A 17,168-nucleotide genomic window follows, 5' to 3' on the forward strand; every position below is an offset into this window, starting at 1 on the left:
TGGAATGCTTGCATGGGAATTTGTTGAGGGAAAGGCCGTGACCTCCTCCTCAACGTTCAGTTGCTCTGGCTTGAGGCTGTCAGAGGCCGAAGTTGTGGCCAGGGAGACCAGCCCTGGGATGAGAGGGACCAGCAGACCATGGATCTGGGCTGGAAGTTTGAGCTTTTGAATTCATATGGTGCTGCAGGCTGTGGTTGGCTTGCTCTAGGGACTGCTGCTGGTTCTCCAGGTCCTTGGAACACTGCTACTTCTAAAACTTGTGGATATAATCCACCGACACTTCCATGATGGTGTTCTTGTTCTAGCACATCTCGAGGTCACTGGACTTGGGTGTGAGGGTGCACAGCTCCTTGATCCTGTCATTAATGTTGAATTGCCTGTAATTTTCAATTAGGTTGTGATTGTCCTTCTGCCATTTCTTCAAAAGGGTCTTGGTCTCCCTCTCAGAGATCTCCCGTTTGGTGTCTGATAGCTCAGCTGGGCAGGAGTTGCTGACAGTGATGGCGGGTGAGGCCACGCCCTGACTATTGTACGCATCAAAAGGATTCCCTGACATTTACAGCGTGCTGCGGAGCTGCAGCCCCACAGTGCCTCCTGGCAGATAACTGAGCATCTCATTGTTGTAACTGGACTCCAGGCTGATGATCTCATCAATAACATCATCAGTCTTCTCTGAGCTTGACCCAATGATGAGTAGTTACATGAGGCTTTTAGGGGTGCTGCTTATGGGGCCAGTAACATGGGTAGCCTCAGGGGCAAGGAGCAGCTGGGCACTAGCAGCCCCCATGGTCGAGTGAGGGTCTGGTAAGCCAGTTGTGGCCCAAGTGTGGTGGACGGGTACTGTTTTACCTGCTGCTGGGGCACCTGCTTCAGGTGTAGTGTCTTGGGTTCTACAGATGGGTCTGCACCTTGAGCACCTCTCTGGGCACCTGAGCAAGGGGAGAATGGCCCAATGCGTGGCCCCCAGCAGAGACACCAACCACAGAGATGGCAGGAGAGACAAGTGCAGGACTGGGGAAGGGAGAGGCTGTCCCTGACACTCATGCCTCTCCTGGGCCTGGGCCTGGGCCCACATTAGCTGCTGCTGCAGCAAGACCTACAATGAAGAAGATAATGACATGGCAGGGTCTAGGATCCTCCTTAGCTATAGTGCTAGGGGTTGGCTTTTGAGCTCGTAGAAACCGTCAGGATCAAGGACATTTTCTAATTCGATGTCCTCAGTGATCACAGATTTCAGAAGCAGAGTTGAGGCACTGCTTCCTTTGCTAAGCCGTGGAGCGAGATCTGCCGGGGAGATAGGATGGGCTGTCGAGCTCAACAGGTTTTAAATGCAGCACATGCCATCAAACCAATGCCCCCATTTGGAAATTCGAGAGACGCAATTTCCATAAAAAGCCCACACTAAGCCCCTCTATAGACTTCATTTATTTTTTTATATTTGTGCCAAGTCCACATCTCACATATGGCTCCTGGCCACTGGATCCCACAATCACCATCAGTGTGGTCTATTCACTTCCTATGCCATGACTAGACTGCCTTTGTAATCCTTCATTTTGCAAGATCTCCTCTGCTCTCTCTACCAATTCACATTAACTCATATTTCTCCCCATCTATGAAGCCTTCCTCATGTGACAACTGCATGCTTCACTGAGCTTTCTCTTTCCTCTGAGTTTTTACAGATGGTAAATTGATGATACAGACTAATTATGGTAGGACTTCCATGCTTCATTCCATATTAAAGATGTTCTGACTTTCCTATCCCCTTTTGTCCAGAAGAATGCAGAGGATAATTACTGTCACTTTTTTGTTTGCTTATGTCATAGGTAGATACATTCATTCCCCTGGATACCAGTGCTAGTAATTCTGTCAGGGACTGGACTTTTAGCTCATGTTTTCTTTGTATCCCCAGTTGCTCTGCGTGGGGTGGATGCTCTATAAATATTTATTAACTAATGGGTTCATTCTAGAACATAGCCATGATCAACATGAAACCATCATGTGGAACACATAATCAATTCCAGAGTTATAAGATAAAGTGAAGTAACTGTCATCCTGGAGTATGCACTGCATGTTTCAGAACAGAGTGACGAATACCTTTAAATAATAATAATTACAGCTAATATTTATGGAGCGCTAATTAAGCATGTATTGACCAGCACTCTTCTAGACATCTTTACCTGTAAGGTAGGTATTATTATTATCCACTTTTATAGACAAGGAAACTGAGGCATAGCTATTAATCGTAGAATCAGAATTTTAACCAGTAAAATATGGCTCTATACTCAGCTACTGTATTAATGCCTTCAGATCCTTGGAACCTCATGGCAATCAGAAACAGCACTAAGAAAGGTTTCAAGAAGTCTGCACAAGCTTTCGCTTATAGATTTGGCAATGACTAAGTCAAATGTCTCACTTGTGAAAAAGAGTGAGCATCACTCTTTTGAACTACTGATAAACACTTTAGGACATAGACACAATATGTTATAACAATCACAATAGCAGCGACAACTTTAAAATATAAGGTACAAATTTGATGATGATTATCTCTTTTAGAAATCTTGTTTCTGTTCATATTAATAAATGCATGAAACAAGTTTTATAAATATTACATTAGTTTTTACATAAAGGGCCAGATAGTAAATAGTTTAGGGTGTCTGTGACAACTACTCAACTTGGCCATTATAGGGCAAAAACAACCATGAACCATACATAAATAAATGGGCATGGCTATGTTCCAAGAATAAATACCTCATTAACAAAAACAGGCAGTGGCATGCATTTGGTCCATAGCCCTTACTTTCATGACTCTTGGTTTAGATAAATAATTTCTGTCCTGTCAGGTTACTATTAGGGTTGTGAAGTGTTGACTCTACATCTTTAAAATTATTCCATCCATACTTTTGTTAAAAACCACTAATAATAGAAATACTTTTAAATTTCTCTTTCAGGTTTCCATTATTTTTTCTATCCATGGATTTTTAAAAATGTTCCTCAAATATTAAATTAATTAAGGGCTCTAAAAGCAATAGCAAACTCTATGCTTTGTACATTGCTTTACATGCATTGACTTTTAAGGACCTGGGGAAGGCATAAATACTCGATTTTAGTTTCTCATAATTTAGATGCTTCAGATTTGTTTCCACACTTTAGTTCTCAAATATCATGGGAAATATTATAGCAGAAGAGGGAAAAAATGGAGAAAGGGAATAAGGGAAGTCAGAAAAAGAGAAGAGGGGGAATGAATGAGGAAGCAGGGAAGTCTGGACTATAAAGAAAAGAAATATTTATAGCATTCTAAGACTTAGGCTACTGTAATATAAAGCTAATTATGAAATACCTGCCATGAGTAGCATGAAAGTATGACAGCCCTGTCTAATAAAGACACACAAAATTATTGCATTAAGTAGGTGTTATCTAGAACAATAGAACCAATCAGTAAATGATTTACAAAACCCATGCTATTTTAAATTCTGCAGCTTTAGGATGAAAGCATGTAAAGACATTTTATTTGATTTCGATTTTTACTAAGTGGCTTTTTTTTTTTTTCCTTCAAATAGAAGTGGTAGAACATCACTTTTGACTACAGAACAGTTGCTATAAACAAGAAAATGGTGAGTCCTCATTTGATCTTTTTGTTTACAGAGATGAGTATAAGAGATACATGTCCAGGAATTTGATCAGACTTGAGGCAAAGAAAAGGGACCTTTTTGAAGTGTTGGCCAGAACTTGGCGTAGTCAGGAGATTATAATTGATGGGCATCTAGCTCAGTGGTGAGAAAAGGCTTTGTTTTTCCTGCACTTGGCCTCTGGGTTTGTGAATGAGCCCATGGGAAATCACATACTCAGAGAATAAAGTCAGTGTATGTTGTATTTAAGAAAATATTTATTTTCCTTAATATGGATTGAGATGATAGTTTTCTTAAAATTCTCTGGTAACATTCGTTGAAAAATTGCTGTGTGTGCGTTCACACAGTGGTTCTCTTTTGGAGAACTAGGAAGAATGAGAGGGTTACCTAGGCCTGTAGGGAGAAAGACCTGCAGTACTGAGCGCCTTCACTTTACCCCCGCCACCCACCATGGTTAGTCCTGGCTAAATGCAAGTTTTGGACTTTGCTGCTCCACGTCTCTTATGACTTTATCGTTAAGTAAAATAAACTCCTGTGGTCAGGCAGTGGGTTTCTTCTGAAAGCGTGGGTATAGATCTGTGATTTAAAGGTTTGAGGAAAAAGTCTGTTTCAAAAGAAAAAATAAAAGGTGAGACAGGAGACTAATATGGAAGTGTCTCCATGGCATTCATCTGAGAAAGTGTTTAACTTTTGTGTTTTGCTGTTTAGCTTTTTTATTTTTCCCATAAACTCTGGAAATAACCACATTTAAATAAAGTTTTTAAAGTTGTTTCTCTATGTTAGACTTGATTTTAATTATTCCCAACTTGTTTGCAAATTGAGTTTCCTCTGAATCTTGTAATGTGGGTGGCACTTGGAATTAAGAGATGCAATATTAAAAGGATCCCTCCATGGGAGTCTGCATAGCATTGTGGGTGTGAGAATCTGGGGAGGTGGGGCTTGGAGGTCCTTAGTGGAGCTGAGACCTTTGGGTCTGTGGGACAACCAATGAGGAGAAGTAGCTGCCAACTGAATGACATGGAAGCCGACGCAAGATCCAAAACAGTCTTCTCAAGATGAAAACCAATATTGCTCTCAAAATCAAAGACTCAACAGCAAGGCTCTACTTATTTACTTGGCTCTTATGTCTTACTCCTACAGATTCCCTGAAATAACACATTTGAAGAACTCTGGTACCATGGGAAATTCTCAGCTGTATCTGGCTGGAAACGCACAAATATTATTTCTCTGCATTAAGCCTCTCAAATTGTCTTCAGTATTTGCTAAAAACAACCACTTAAGCAGTTCATCTTCTCGTACATAATGTCGTGATGTAATGCCTCGATTAACTTAGATTATTGCTGCTGTTGGCTGATTAAAACAGAATGGCAGGTAATGACAATGTAAGTATTGAGTGTCTGTTCTCCTTTGTACTCAAGTGGACACGTCAGTGACGCTCCCACTAGTACTATTCTTTTTTTTTAAATTTTATTTTATTATTTGTTTCAAGTATACAGTGCATTGGTTAGACATTTATTTATATAGTTTATAAAACTATCCCCCTAATAGCTCTTCACTAGTACTGTTCTTATTTCTTTCATATTTTCTCCTTGCATCACTTTCTGTCTGACTTAAAGGAAAAAGAGCTGCTCTTTGGATGCTTTGTTTTTAGTAGTGGAAATGGGAACGAGCAGGTGGAAATGGGTGCCAGTGGAGTTGGATTAAATTCCTTAATTAATATTGAGTACGCTGCGTGGGCTTTAAAATCAGATAGGCATTCTATGGGATACTAGGCAAGTTACTGATTCTCCTTAAGCCTCAATTCTTTATCAGTAAAGGGGGATAATAATCGAAACTTCTTACTAGGATTGTTGTAAAAAATTATATGAAAAATGCATAAAAAACATTTAAGATGATGCCTAGGTCATGGTAAGCACTCAATAAATGCTTTTTATTTGATAGATATTTCTTGAATTAATATACAAATATTAAAGCTGATTAACATAACACTTTGAAAGATTCTATCACCATTTCCAAAGGGAATAATTTGAATTCTGATTTCCTGTTTCTGATGCTGGATAGGAGAAGTGATAACCTCTCCTTTGCTCCCGATTAGCATCAATATGAGTGGATTTTATGTAAATGAGACATTTGCATTCATAGTGACTGGAGCAGTGAGTTCTAAATCATGCGGACTGTTTGGCACCTCATTTTCTTATTTTTTTCGTGTTGCACTAATGCCTGTATCCAATGCACCTGGGTCTTCATGTCTGACTGAGCTGAAGTCATTAAACAAATATGTGATCTGTCTCTTGTTAAATTAATGACATATGCTTCCATTCTTTACCTTTTGGAAAAATAATAAAAATTTCCAATGCAACTATGGGCAATTCGTAATTTAAGTGAAATCTCATCACTTAAATATTTACCTTTCCAAATTGCCAGTTCACTAGTATTAAGGACAAATAGAAAAAGTTGCTGATGCTGGTGCTGGCATGAGCTTTTCATATCAGCACAATCACGTGATTAAATATGATTAAATAATTTATTAATTTGATTAATTTGTTGGGATATTTTCCTTGTCGGGAATGTCTTCTCCATTCTTCTCCTGTTCATAACAACAACAACAGCAACAGCAACTATATTTGTGCAAGACATTATTCAAGTCCTTTATGTGTTTTAACTAAATTTAATCTCAACACCCTTTAATATGGCAGATACTATTTAATCTCACTTTTACAAATGCAGAAATTATAGCTTGGCAATGTTAAATAACCTGTTCAAGACCACACAGGTACCAACTGGCAGAGCTGGGATTTGAAGCCAGAGTTTGTTCCATAGTTCATACTCTTAAAAATTATACCATGCTCTCTTTCCATTTAGTTCCATCTCAAACAGAAAGGTCCAGCTCATTGTAACTTCCTGCTGATCTACCTTCCGTGCCCAAACAGTGTGCCTCCCCTTCCCCAAGTCCTGTAACATTTCATTTGCATCATTCATTTGTCATTTAGAGAACTCTCTTTATCATTGTTAATTAACTGTTTCACGTGTAGGTCCTGTCTGTCCCCAAATGTTTGAACTCCCTGTATCATGTCTTATAAATATCTTCCCTGCAGCAAGTGATGATGAGTGAAAAATGCTTACCTTGACAATATCTCTCCCACTGGAAAAGTGCAACATGATTTATCAACTATAAACTGATGAATAGAAGGGTCAAAAAAAATTCTTTGCACCTATTTGCAGATAAATGAGGCAGAAAACTAATTTGAGCTGGAAAGAACACTAAACATTTAAGTTCTTGGATTCAGTTCTTTGTTGCCTGTGTGTGAAGGAGCATCTTGAGTCCATATGTTCTGAGAGCTATTTTACCCTGGCCAACATTTTATTATAGAGCTTTACTTATTAACATTAACAAGAATCATGGGACTAGACTCATGCCTCAGATGGAAAGTTTACACCTACTAAGAGAGTCCAGAGCAAGGCAATTAGCACTCATGTTTTTGAGTTGAATGAATGGAAACCATCCGAGAATTGTAAAGCATGCTAAAACGGACAGACAGCACAATGGAAATCAGGTTTTCAGAAATGGTTAACTGGATGCTTTGACTGCATAATCATTTTCAGAAACATTCCACAGCTAGAATTTTTTAAAACCCAGGTCATAGTTGTTTCTTTCCATCATGCATGATACCTAACTGCATGTTTTATAGCCAGTCTTATCACCTCTGTGGGAGATGTGTTTCAAAATGGGAAACAATTCTCTTGTTGACAGTGGGAGCAGGTAAAAGTAGATATGGCTGAACTCTCTTCCTGGAGTTGGAACACCCAATATTTGGTGGGCTCACCTGGCCAGTGGGACAAAGAAATCACCATTGGAAATTTCACCATTTATCAGTGGGCAAGAGTCAGTAGTTGCACAAGTAAGAAATGAGGGAAGATAGAGGATGCCCAGTAGAATTTCATTATTATACTTTATTTTCCCCCAAAACCATAGATGAGAATTATGGCTGTAATACCATCCTCACCTGACATCATCATAAACTCAATATTAGCTTAAAAAATGCTTCTAGGCAGAAGAAAGCAACAAAGGAGAGGCTATTTGTTAAAATCTATCTGGGCAATCTGTGTGATAAAGCAGCACGATTGCTGGCTAGATCTGAAAGCAGAGAGGAAGAGCTGTTCTTTGGATAAATCCAAAAGAGCCATTGATCTTCCAGTGCTATGTTGCTTTATGTTGCGTTTTCATTCATTTATAGTTGCTTCTGCTAATAAAGGTCCTCTGGTGGCAGTAATTCTTTTCAGCAGAGTGAAGTCGTTTAGCAAGGAAATCCTTGGTGTATTCACTGACATGAAGTGTGATCTGTCCTTGCACCTGGTACACATTCTGCTTTACAGAGGGTCACATTGCTATTCATGCCTTTTGTTTAGTCACACAAGGGAACTAGAACAAGAAGCGTAGATTTTCACCTTGGCTTTTATAAGGTACATTATCAGCTATGCACCTCCTTAGAATGAGCCTGGCAGTCCTAGTTCTTAGGCAACAATGATTTGCAACTGGACATGAAGAAAAAGGATGTTAATTGCTAATAATTAGAAAATAGTTCACAGAGATTTTTTTTTCCTCTGAATTAATCAATCCTCTGAGAAAAATAAGAAACAGTAAAGCAAAGTTTTATAGCTTTAGAATCCAAGCATTTCAAGTTTACCAATGACTCACTCTAGTTTTATTCTGGGGCTCACAAAGCTTTCTGTCACCCTTTCTCTTTTAAAATTTAATATTATTTTATCAAAGTTCTACATGTACGTTGTTTAAAAAGTCAAATCTTTTACAAAGCTCATAATGAAAAACAGCCATCTCTTACTCTACCCCTCTTCTCTTTGATTTGTATTCTCGAGAGGCAACCTCTTTCAACTCTAAGCAGTTCTCTCTGCTGGTTATTGTTATATTTCTAAATAACTTGTTTGCAACATTCTTTCCTAATTTTTTTTTTTAAAGCTTTAGGTCTTATTTATTGGGTTTTTACTATGGAAGTTAAAAATTTAGTGCTCTTAAAATCATCTCCCACATCCTCGGGATACATCTTCTTCATCCTTTCTTATTGTTTCATTTTTGATTATATCAACATTTACTGAGTACACTTTTGGTACTATATAAATATTACCCACAGTTGTGATGTATGGCAAGATATGGTTACATTTCCTATCCTTTACAAGTTTAGGTTTTCCTGGAGTTAATAAATGGCTTTCTCCACCTTACTCTTTCCTTCTTCTTTTAACTCTCTTCAGGTTTCTGTGTACTTAAGCAAAAATGATCATTAACTTATTCTCACTCTGTCTGCCAGAAGTGTAAATCTCTTAAATACAACCAGGATATATTAAAATATAGGTATTCTATCTATGTACTTTTTGAGAGGTGAGGTAGAAATGCGGCAGTACATTCTTCTGTGGTCTCCCTCTTCTGTTCTGATCTGGCTTGCTTACAAGGCCCCATGTACAACTGCCATCCTGCCACTTCCCTTCACTGGTCTTGAGGAGGTTCTTTGTCTTGCTTCTATGATGGATCCCTGTTTCCCAGATCTCATGTCTTCCACGTTTTTGTTTTTCTCCCATATTTTGGTTGAGAACATCATTTGGTAGTCGATCAAAACAAGGGGGCAAGGGGAGTAAAGATTTTGGGATCTTATATGTCTGATCAAGATTTTGTTTTGTTTTCACACACAGCGTGTTGTTTGGTCAGGTATAAATGTCTAAGATGAAAATCGTGTTTCTGAAGAATACTTGAAAGAATTGCCCCTAATTTTTGGGCTTCCAGTGTTGCTATTGAGAAATCTGATGCCATATTGATTCTTGATCCTTTGAATCTGGACCTCTTGTTTTTTTAATTCTCTCTGGAAATTATTGAATCTTTTCTTGGTCTCTGGTGATCTGAAAATTTTAATGATGGACCTTATGAGTTTTCTTTCATTCTTTTTATTATTGCTTTTAGGTTGGAAACTCCTGCCTTTCAAGCTGAGGAAATTTTCTTGGAAAAAAATTTAAAAAATTTCTTCCCTTCTGTTTTATCTCGTCTTTTTTTCTCTAAAGATCTTATTTAGAGATTGTATCTCCTGGATTGATCCTGATCTTTTCTCTCCTATATTTCATTTATTTTTCCTTTTATTCTACCTTTTGAGAGATTTACTTAATTTTATCATCACATTCTTTTATTGAAACTTTAATTTTTGCTATTGTCATTTTAATTTCTAAAAACACTTTATTTTTTGTTTTTCCGAATGTTCCTTTGTGCTTTCTTTTCTTGTTTCATGGATACAGCGTCTTTACTTATCTTTCTAAGTATATAAACCTGTTTTTCACCAGTATGTTATTTAGCTTTTTCTTCTCTTCCCCATATCGTCTTTGTTTCTTTTAAGACAGCTTTTGTTTGTATGTTTATTATTTTTTCTTTGTCTTTCACATTAAGATCTTTTAGTGTCTGGTGACACTGGGCTGTCCATTTATTTTTACCGCTTACCTGATAATGTTTGAAAATTTATTTTAATGCACTTTCACTTCTTCTTGCCTTTTGAATTATTGTTGTCATGTTGTACAAATATTTTATACATATGGAAACTCCGCAAAAATACAAGAATCATTTTGTATTGTTAAAATTCATTCTTTTTTTATATTTACTTACTTTTCCTGGTGCTCTTCATTCCTTTTTTTCATTTTTTTGCTTCTGGAAACATTTTCCTTCTGCCTGAAGAATTTCCTTCATTATTTCTTTTAATTTATGTATCCTGGTAATGAATTCTCAAAGCTTTTGTTTGCTGGAAAAGTATGTATTTCATCATGGTTTTTAAAGGATATATTCACTAAGTATAACATTATGGGTTGGGAGTTATTGTCTTTCTGCATTTTAAGATGTCATTTCATTGTCTTCTGTATTAGAATATTTCTGTGGAGAAGGCAGCTCTCAGTGTATTGTTGCTCCTTAGAAAGCAACTTTTTCTCTCTCTAAATACTTGTTAAGATTTTTTTTCAACAGCTTTACTATGATGTGCTTGGGGATGGCTTTCTTGCACTTACCGAATTTGTGGGTTAATGTTTTTCATCAGTTTTGGAAAATCTCAGCCATTTTCTTTGCAAATGATGCTATTATTTAATTATTTATTTATTTTTAACATGTATTCTCTCCTTCCCTAGCTTTATTGAGGTATAACTGAAAGATAATGTTGTGTAAGTTTAGAGTGTACAAAGTGGTAATTTGAATATGTCATATAGATATATGTCTGTCATATTGTAATGATTTCCAAAATAAGGTTGGTTAACACATCCATCACCTTACCCAGTTACCATTTTTCTGTGTATGTAGCAAGAACTTTTAGGATTTATTCTCTTAGCAATGTTCAAGCATACAGTACATGGTTGTTAACTATAGTCACCATGCTGTACATTACACCTCCAGAAATTATTTATCTTATCAGTGGAAGTTTGTACTCTTTAACCATCTTCACTCATTCTACTCCCTCACTCAAAATCACCAATCTACTCTCTATTTCTATGAGTTCACTTTTTTTAGATTTCACACGTAAGTGAAATCATACACTGTTCGTCTTTCTCTGTCTGACTACTCTCTTAGTCACTTTGAAATGTACAATACAGTGTTATTAATTATAGTCACTATGCTGTACATTACATCCCCAGGACTTATTTGTTTTATACTTGGAAGTTTTTAGCTTTCGCCCATCCCCTCACTGTTCTATCTCTGGCAACCACCAATCTGTTCTTTGCATCTAAAAGTCCAGTTTTTTTTTTTTTTTAGATTCTACGTATAAGTGAGATCATACACTATTGTTTTTCTCTGTCTGACTTATTTCACTTAGCATAATGCCCTTAAATTTTATCTGCGTTGTCGCAAATGGCAATGCATACCACATTTTCTTTATCTATTTATCCATTGATGGCAATATTGCACTGAATTTAATAAACAAAACTCTCCCCCTTTAAGAGTTTTACATTCTGCTAAAGTATATAGCAATAAACAAGTAAATATATATTATAATGTTAGTACGATGTCTGTCATAAAAAAATAAAGTAGGGTAAAAAATAGAGAGTTGGATGATATCATCTTAGATAGGATGGTCAGAGTATACCTCTTGAGGAGTGATTTTGAGATCTGAACAAGCCAGAGGTGGACTCAATATATATTCAGCAAGGCAAATGACAACAAAAACAGTCATCTAGGTAACTGGTCGACACTGTGACATGATAGTTGCATATGTCAAGTTAGAAAAATCTTTATTCAACCTGGTAATCGAGATCCTTGTTCATTGAGGATGATATTTTTAAAAATGTATATAGTATACCACATATACTGAGAATATAGATATTATTTCAATTTGGCACACATTTATTATACCTAAATCCAGTGAGGTCTATGATAGAATTTTAATTCATAGTAAGCAAAATTCGGGTTTTCCTTAGCAGTTAATGAAGACATTTAGTAGCCTCACTAGGAATCTTTTAGATTCTAGGAATTTTTTAGAAAAACACTGGCTCTAAGGAGTAATGAACAGGTTAGATTTCTGATTTTCTGTAAATCTTCAGTAAAAGACAGTGGCATTACAAAGAAACTGTCATACCATCTTTTCTAACAAGCTCGTGGAAATACCTACTCTTCTTCTGACCCAGCCACTACAGGATCATTGTATCAGGGAGAAGCGGCTCCTCACTCAGTGTTTCAGAGAGTAATTCTGCTCAGTGAGCTGTGTCTGGAAGATATTTGTGTTTTTTCTGAAGTAGTGAAAGAGGCAGGTAAGAGAGACTGCCTTCCCAGCACGTCTCCTGTTGACTGTGGGCTCTGGCAATGTCTGATGCCCTCGGAGTGTGCATTTGGCTTTCTCATTCTCTTTGAAGACTAGCTATTTGCACTCCAAAGAAGTTTGGATCCTCCGGACTGTCTAAGCTGAATGTGATATAAAACCCAATGATTTCTTTTCTATTCAAAAGGTCTGTCTTTGAAAGAATATTTGCTAATAGATAAACTGTCTAGGAGAACTTGTAATGATAGCCTGAAGTATCACCAACTCTGTATTTCAATTGCCCTGCTTTTACAATGTGTTAGTTTTGGCTGTGATTAAAATAATTTAATATAGCAAATCGATTCTTTGAGGTGAAACATATTATGAGCCATCGTTTTATTTTTTAAAAGCCACACAGATGTTTTGGTAGCTCTATAATTAATCGTAATACAATGCACTCAGTTGGTACTCAATAAATAGACATGAACAAAATAGAAGTGTATTCAATACATTAACTAAACTAATTACTCAAACATGATAACACTGAAAATTTTCTTTTAAAAATAATTTAATGATATCTATATTTTTACCTCTATAAGATTAGAATTTAATTAATAAAGTATGTATTCATAAATTATGTTATACACATGGCTCAAGTTCTAAGTAAAGGAAAGAGAATATATAATATACTAACCAAAAAGTCAATTTTGTAACTGCTGATACTCTTTTTCCTGTGGGCTCTATCCTGTTCCATAGGCCCCAGAAATATTAATCAAAAGTGGGCTGTGTATTCTGGGCCACTTTCAGTAATATATTTTCTATGTAAAATCCATATGTAAACTATTAGTAGGCAGAACACAAATATAGAGTTTCATATCACTTGATTATGTGGCTCAAATTTGTACTAAGGTTTACTATGTGTTTTTGTAAAGTTAACTGGCCACATAGGACTGAGACTCTATATTGACCTAATTTCTTGGTGTAGAACCATATAGAAGCTGCTGAGAACTTTACTTGCATGATTATAGAACCTCTTGCCAAAGAAATTCTAAGCATTGTATGTAATATGTTATGTACTCTTCATATAAACTTATGCTGGTACAACAAAGTCCCTCTTCTGTCCTAAAGGATATTCTTTGTTCCCTTGCGTGTGTCTCACAATCTCATGTATAGAAGGGTTTTTCTTTTGTCCTCTATCAGGGATCATTGTGTTGTTGTTGATAATCTGTGGAAACTCTGCCTATGAGTCTACATGTACGTGTATGTAGGGGTGTGTGTGTGTGTGTGTGTGTGTGTGTGTGTGTGTGTGTGTGTGTTGTCTCCACTGGAAAGCCAAGCACTATGTTTCAGTGGTGTTTGCCATCCTTTTCCTGAGACCGTTCTATATGCTTAGTTTTTCCCAGATCAAACACACACCTGATTGTAATGGAGGTAGCACGTGAATCTCAAAGTTGTAACTTTGTCGTTCCCTTATGGGACCCACAGTAAGAGCCTATGGACCTTCTGCTTTCAAGGTGAGGGTGCTCACATGTGGTACTCTCTGCTGGCTCCTCTTTCACTTTCCTTTTTCTCCTTTAACGTCAAGGCAGCCACTCATTTCCTTTAGACAAGTGTCCCCAGGCCTTCATGGGAAACTTTAGTCTCCTCACAAGAGAAAGAAATACCCCTCCACTTATACCTTCGATCCCTTCTGGGATCTTATAAACTCCAGGGCCTCATATAGGCCTGGATGCTAGTGGAGGCCCTTCTCTGCTTATCAAGACTGAGATATTAAGACTGAGAATGAATGTGGGAGCCAGTTCCTATTTTGTCTATTCAATAGTGAGAGTGATGGCTGGTTCTCTCACTTGTTTACCTAAGAAGCATGCACAGTATACTATATCAAGGAGAGAATTATTTTTTTCTGATTACACATGAAAAAAAAATGCTATTTCTCATGTCACATTACTCTGACTATGCCCCCTATAAAATAATGTTTCTACATTTCTGTGCAAATGAGCCATTTATTTGTCATGCCCTGGATTATTTCTCATGTCCATAGATTATATTTTCCCCATTAGAACGTAAACTTTCTGAGTGCAGGGATGTCTATTTCGTTCACTGTTGTATCCATATTTGTTGTTCAATACATATTTGTTGAATAAATATTATAACGATTCCATACTACCTCCAAAAGGCTTCTATTTCTTTTGCCGTATAGAAGTGGGTTGTGTGTGAAGATAATGCCAACTTGGATTAATTTTCATTTTATTGTAAAATTTACCCCAAAATTCAGAAGAGGGAAGTTTCTAATTTACCCCCTTCCTCCCTAACACTGATATTAATCAGGGATGATCAAGGTGAAGAAACTGAAGGACAAAGGATATACAGACTTTATTTTACTGATGGGCAGCCAGTCAGTTTGTCGTGCTGGACCAAGGACCTACTTCAGATTGATCTAGTTTGAATGGAACACCTTCTACATTCAGGGTTATAACTGCCATTTGGTGAGTAGATATAAGGTTTTCTCTTAAAGTTAACAAAGAAATTTAAAAGTGTATATATTAGTAACAAATAAACATTACGCCTATAACTTTTTTCAAGTTAAAGCTTATAATACACTCAAAAATGTTAAGCATCTGATTAAAAAAAACAAACAAAAAAGAACGTTCACTAGAGTAGATTAGAAATAAAGCAGATACCAGCCCTGGCTTACAGGAATCTGAGCAAGGACCGGTCATGCTTTGCAGTGAATGGCTTTCATATTGGGTGTTGAAATTGTGTTGTGCTGGGGGTGAGTCAAAGGAAATGTGAATATAACACTAGAAAAGAAGGAAATGAAGGCAGGATTCATTCTGATGAGAATATGAACACTGCGCATCAAACCGGGGAGAAGAGCACATTGGGTTAATTTCCTTTCTAGATAAAAAATATCATGGCATAAGGCAGTAAGAGATGGAAAAGACCATTGTGAATGACTTAAAAAAAAAATTGCTAAAATCCCTATGTCAGTAATTGATTTTAAGGAGTTTAATTATTTTATTGCCATAATCGTCATCTCTTATCTTGCCTTTGCTTCCACTCCAGTTTGAGAACTATTAACTCCTATTACCTAGCTATGGTCAGGAAGAAACTGCTTGATAACAAGTTTTAATTCCTGTTGCAATGTAACTTTGGCAGACTCATTTGTCTGCCTTTCCAGCATTGGGAGAAAAAAGAGTTACTGTAAAATGAGTCGGGTTGTCAGCCAGAAGAAGAGATGAAATACTGCCATTTGCGACAGCATGGATGGACCTCGAGATAATCATGCTAAGCAAAATAAACCAGACAGAAAAAGTTGAAAACCACATATCACTTATATGTGGGATATAAACCTAAAAGCAACAAATGAGCAGGACAAACAGAGACTTGTGGACATGGACTATAGACTAGTGGTTACCAGAGGGGAGGCGGGGAAGGAAGAGACAGGATGTAGATGGGGTAAAAGGGGTCAAATATGTGGTGACAGAAAGAAATCTAACTATGGGAGATGAACAAATATATATCTACGTTACTTAAATTTACTGGATTTTGTTAACCAATGTCACCATAAAAAAATTAAAAAATAAATAAATTTATTTTAAAAAAATGAGTCGGAGTGGAGGAGATTGGTAGGTGTATGTGTCATTGTGTTTATTTTTACTCCCAGTGCCCAGTGTGAATACTCTGAGGTCCCAAATCATCTTTATTTGTTTTGTATTCCCAGTGTCACACGAGTACCCACTATAAAGTAGGTATCTCATAAGTACTTACGGAATGAGTAGTAAAATAACTAACATGCATTTAATTCTTCATGCTACTGCTATGTCTCAGAAATAGAGATGATAGATGACTTATGTATTGTCACAGGTCAAATAACTTTTAATTGCTTCTTTATCAACAGATAAAAAAGCTGTCTTTCAGATGCTGATATATCTTTTATTAAATTATATGTTTACCATTTGTTTAAGCTAGTATGCATCTTAAAGATGAAAACCCATAGACAAATGGACTTTGAGTCTGTGCAATTATTAAAGATTTTTTTGTTTTTCTTTTTGTTTGTTTTTTTGCTTATCCATGAAAAACTGACTTTCAATGATAAAATTTTGGACTTGAGGGTTGGAAGATGATGATAATAACACTTGGAAACATTAATAATCTTACAACCATTTTATTCATAATTGTAGCACCGAACAAGTCTATGCCTTCTATATACCTACTTCACTAGATAATTCTGATCAGCCTGTTATTCTCTTCTCTATTTTCTTGTGAAAGTTGTATGCTTGATTTTGTAAAACAGCTTTTTATTTTGAAAGAGCTCAAGACTCACAAAGAATTGCAAAATAGTAGAGCATTTCCATGTACCCTTCAGCCAACGTCCCCTAATGCTAATAGCATATGTAACCACAGTGCGTGGTCAAAATCAGGAAGCTGCTGTTGGTCCAATATTGTTCAAGTATAGACCTTATTTAGATCTCACAAATTTTTAAATGCATTCTTGTGTGTGTATGTGTGTGTGTGTGTGTGTGTGTGTGTTTCTATAAAGTTGGACCACATGTGTAGATTCTAGTGACCAACACCATCATCGGGATACAGAACTATTCTATCACCACAAAGAAACTTTTTGTGCTTTCCCATAAAAGTCACACCCTCCCTCCAAATGTAGCTTCTGCAACTACTAATCTGCTCTTCATCATTATAACTTTGTCACTTATAGATTGCTATATAAAGGAAATCATACGGTATGTAACCCCTAGAGATTGACTTTTTTCACTTAGTATAATGT

General features: G+C 36.7%; 1 pseudogene; it reads right to left on the bottom strand.

The window, feature by feature from the left end:
* LOC105292178 overlaps positions 1–1,135 on the bottom strand; it is a 50,048-nt pseudogene extending 48,913 nt beyond the window's left edge.
* Between the last annotated feature and the right edge of the window lie 16,033 nt (positions 1,136–17,168).

The sequence above is a fragment of the Pteropus vampyrus genome, unplaced genomic scaffold (assembly GCF_000151845.1).
Source record: "Pteropus vampyrus isolate Shadow unplaced genomic scaffold, Pvam_2.0 Scaffold2, whole genome shotgun sequence".
Classification (NCBI taxonomy): Eukaryota; Metazoa; Chordata; class Mammalia; order Chiroptera; family Pteropodidae; genus Pteropus; species Pteropus vampyrus.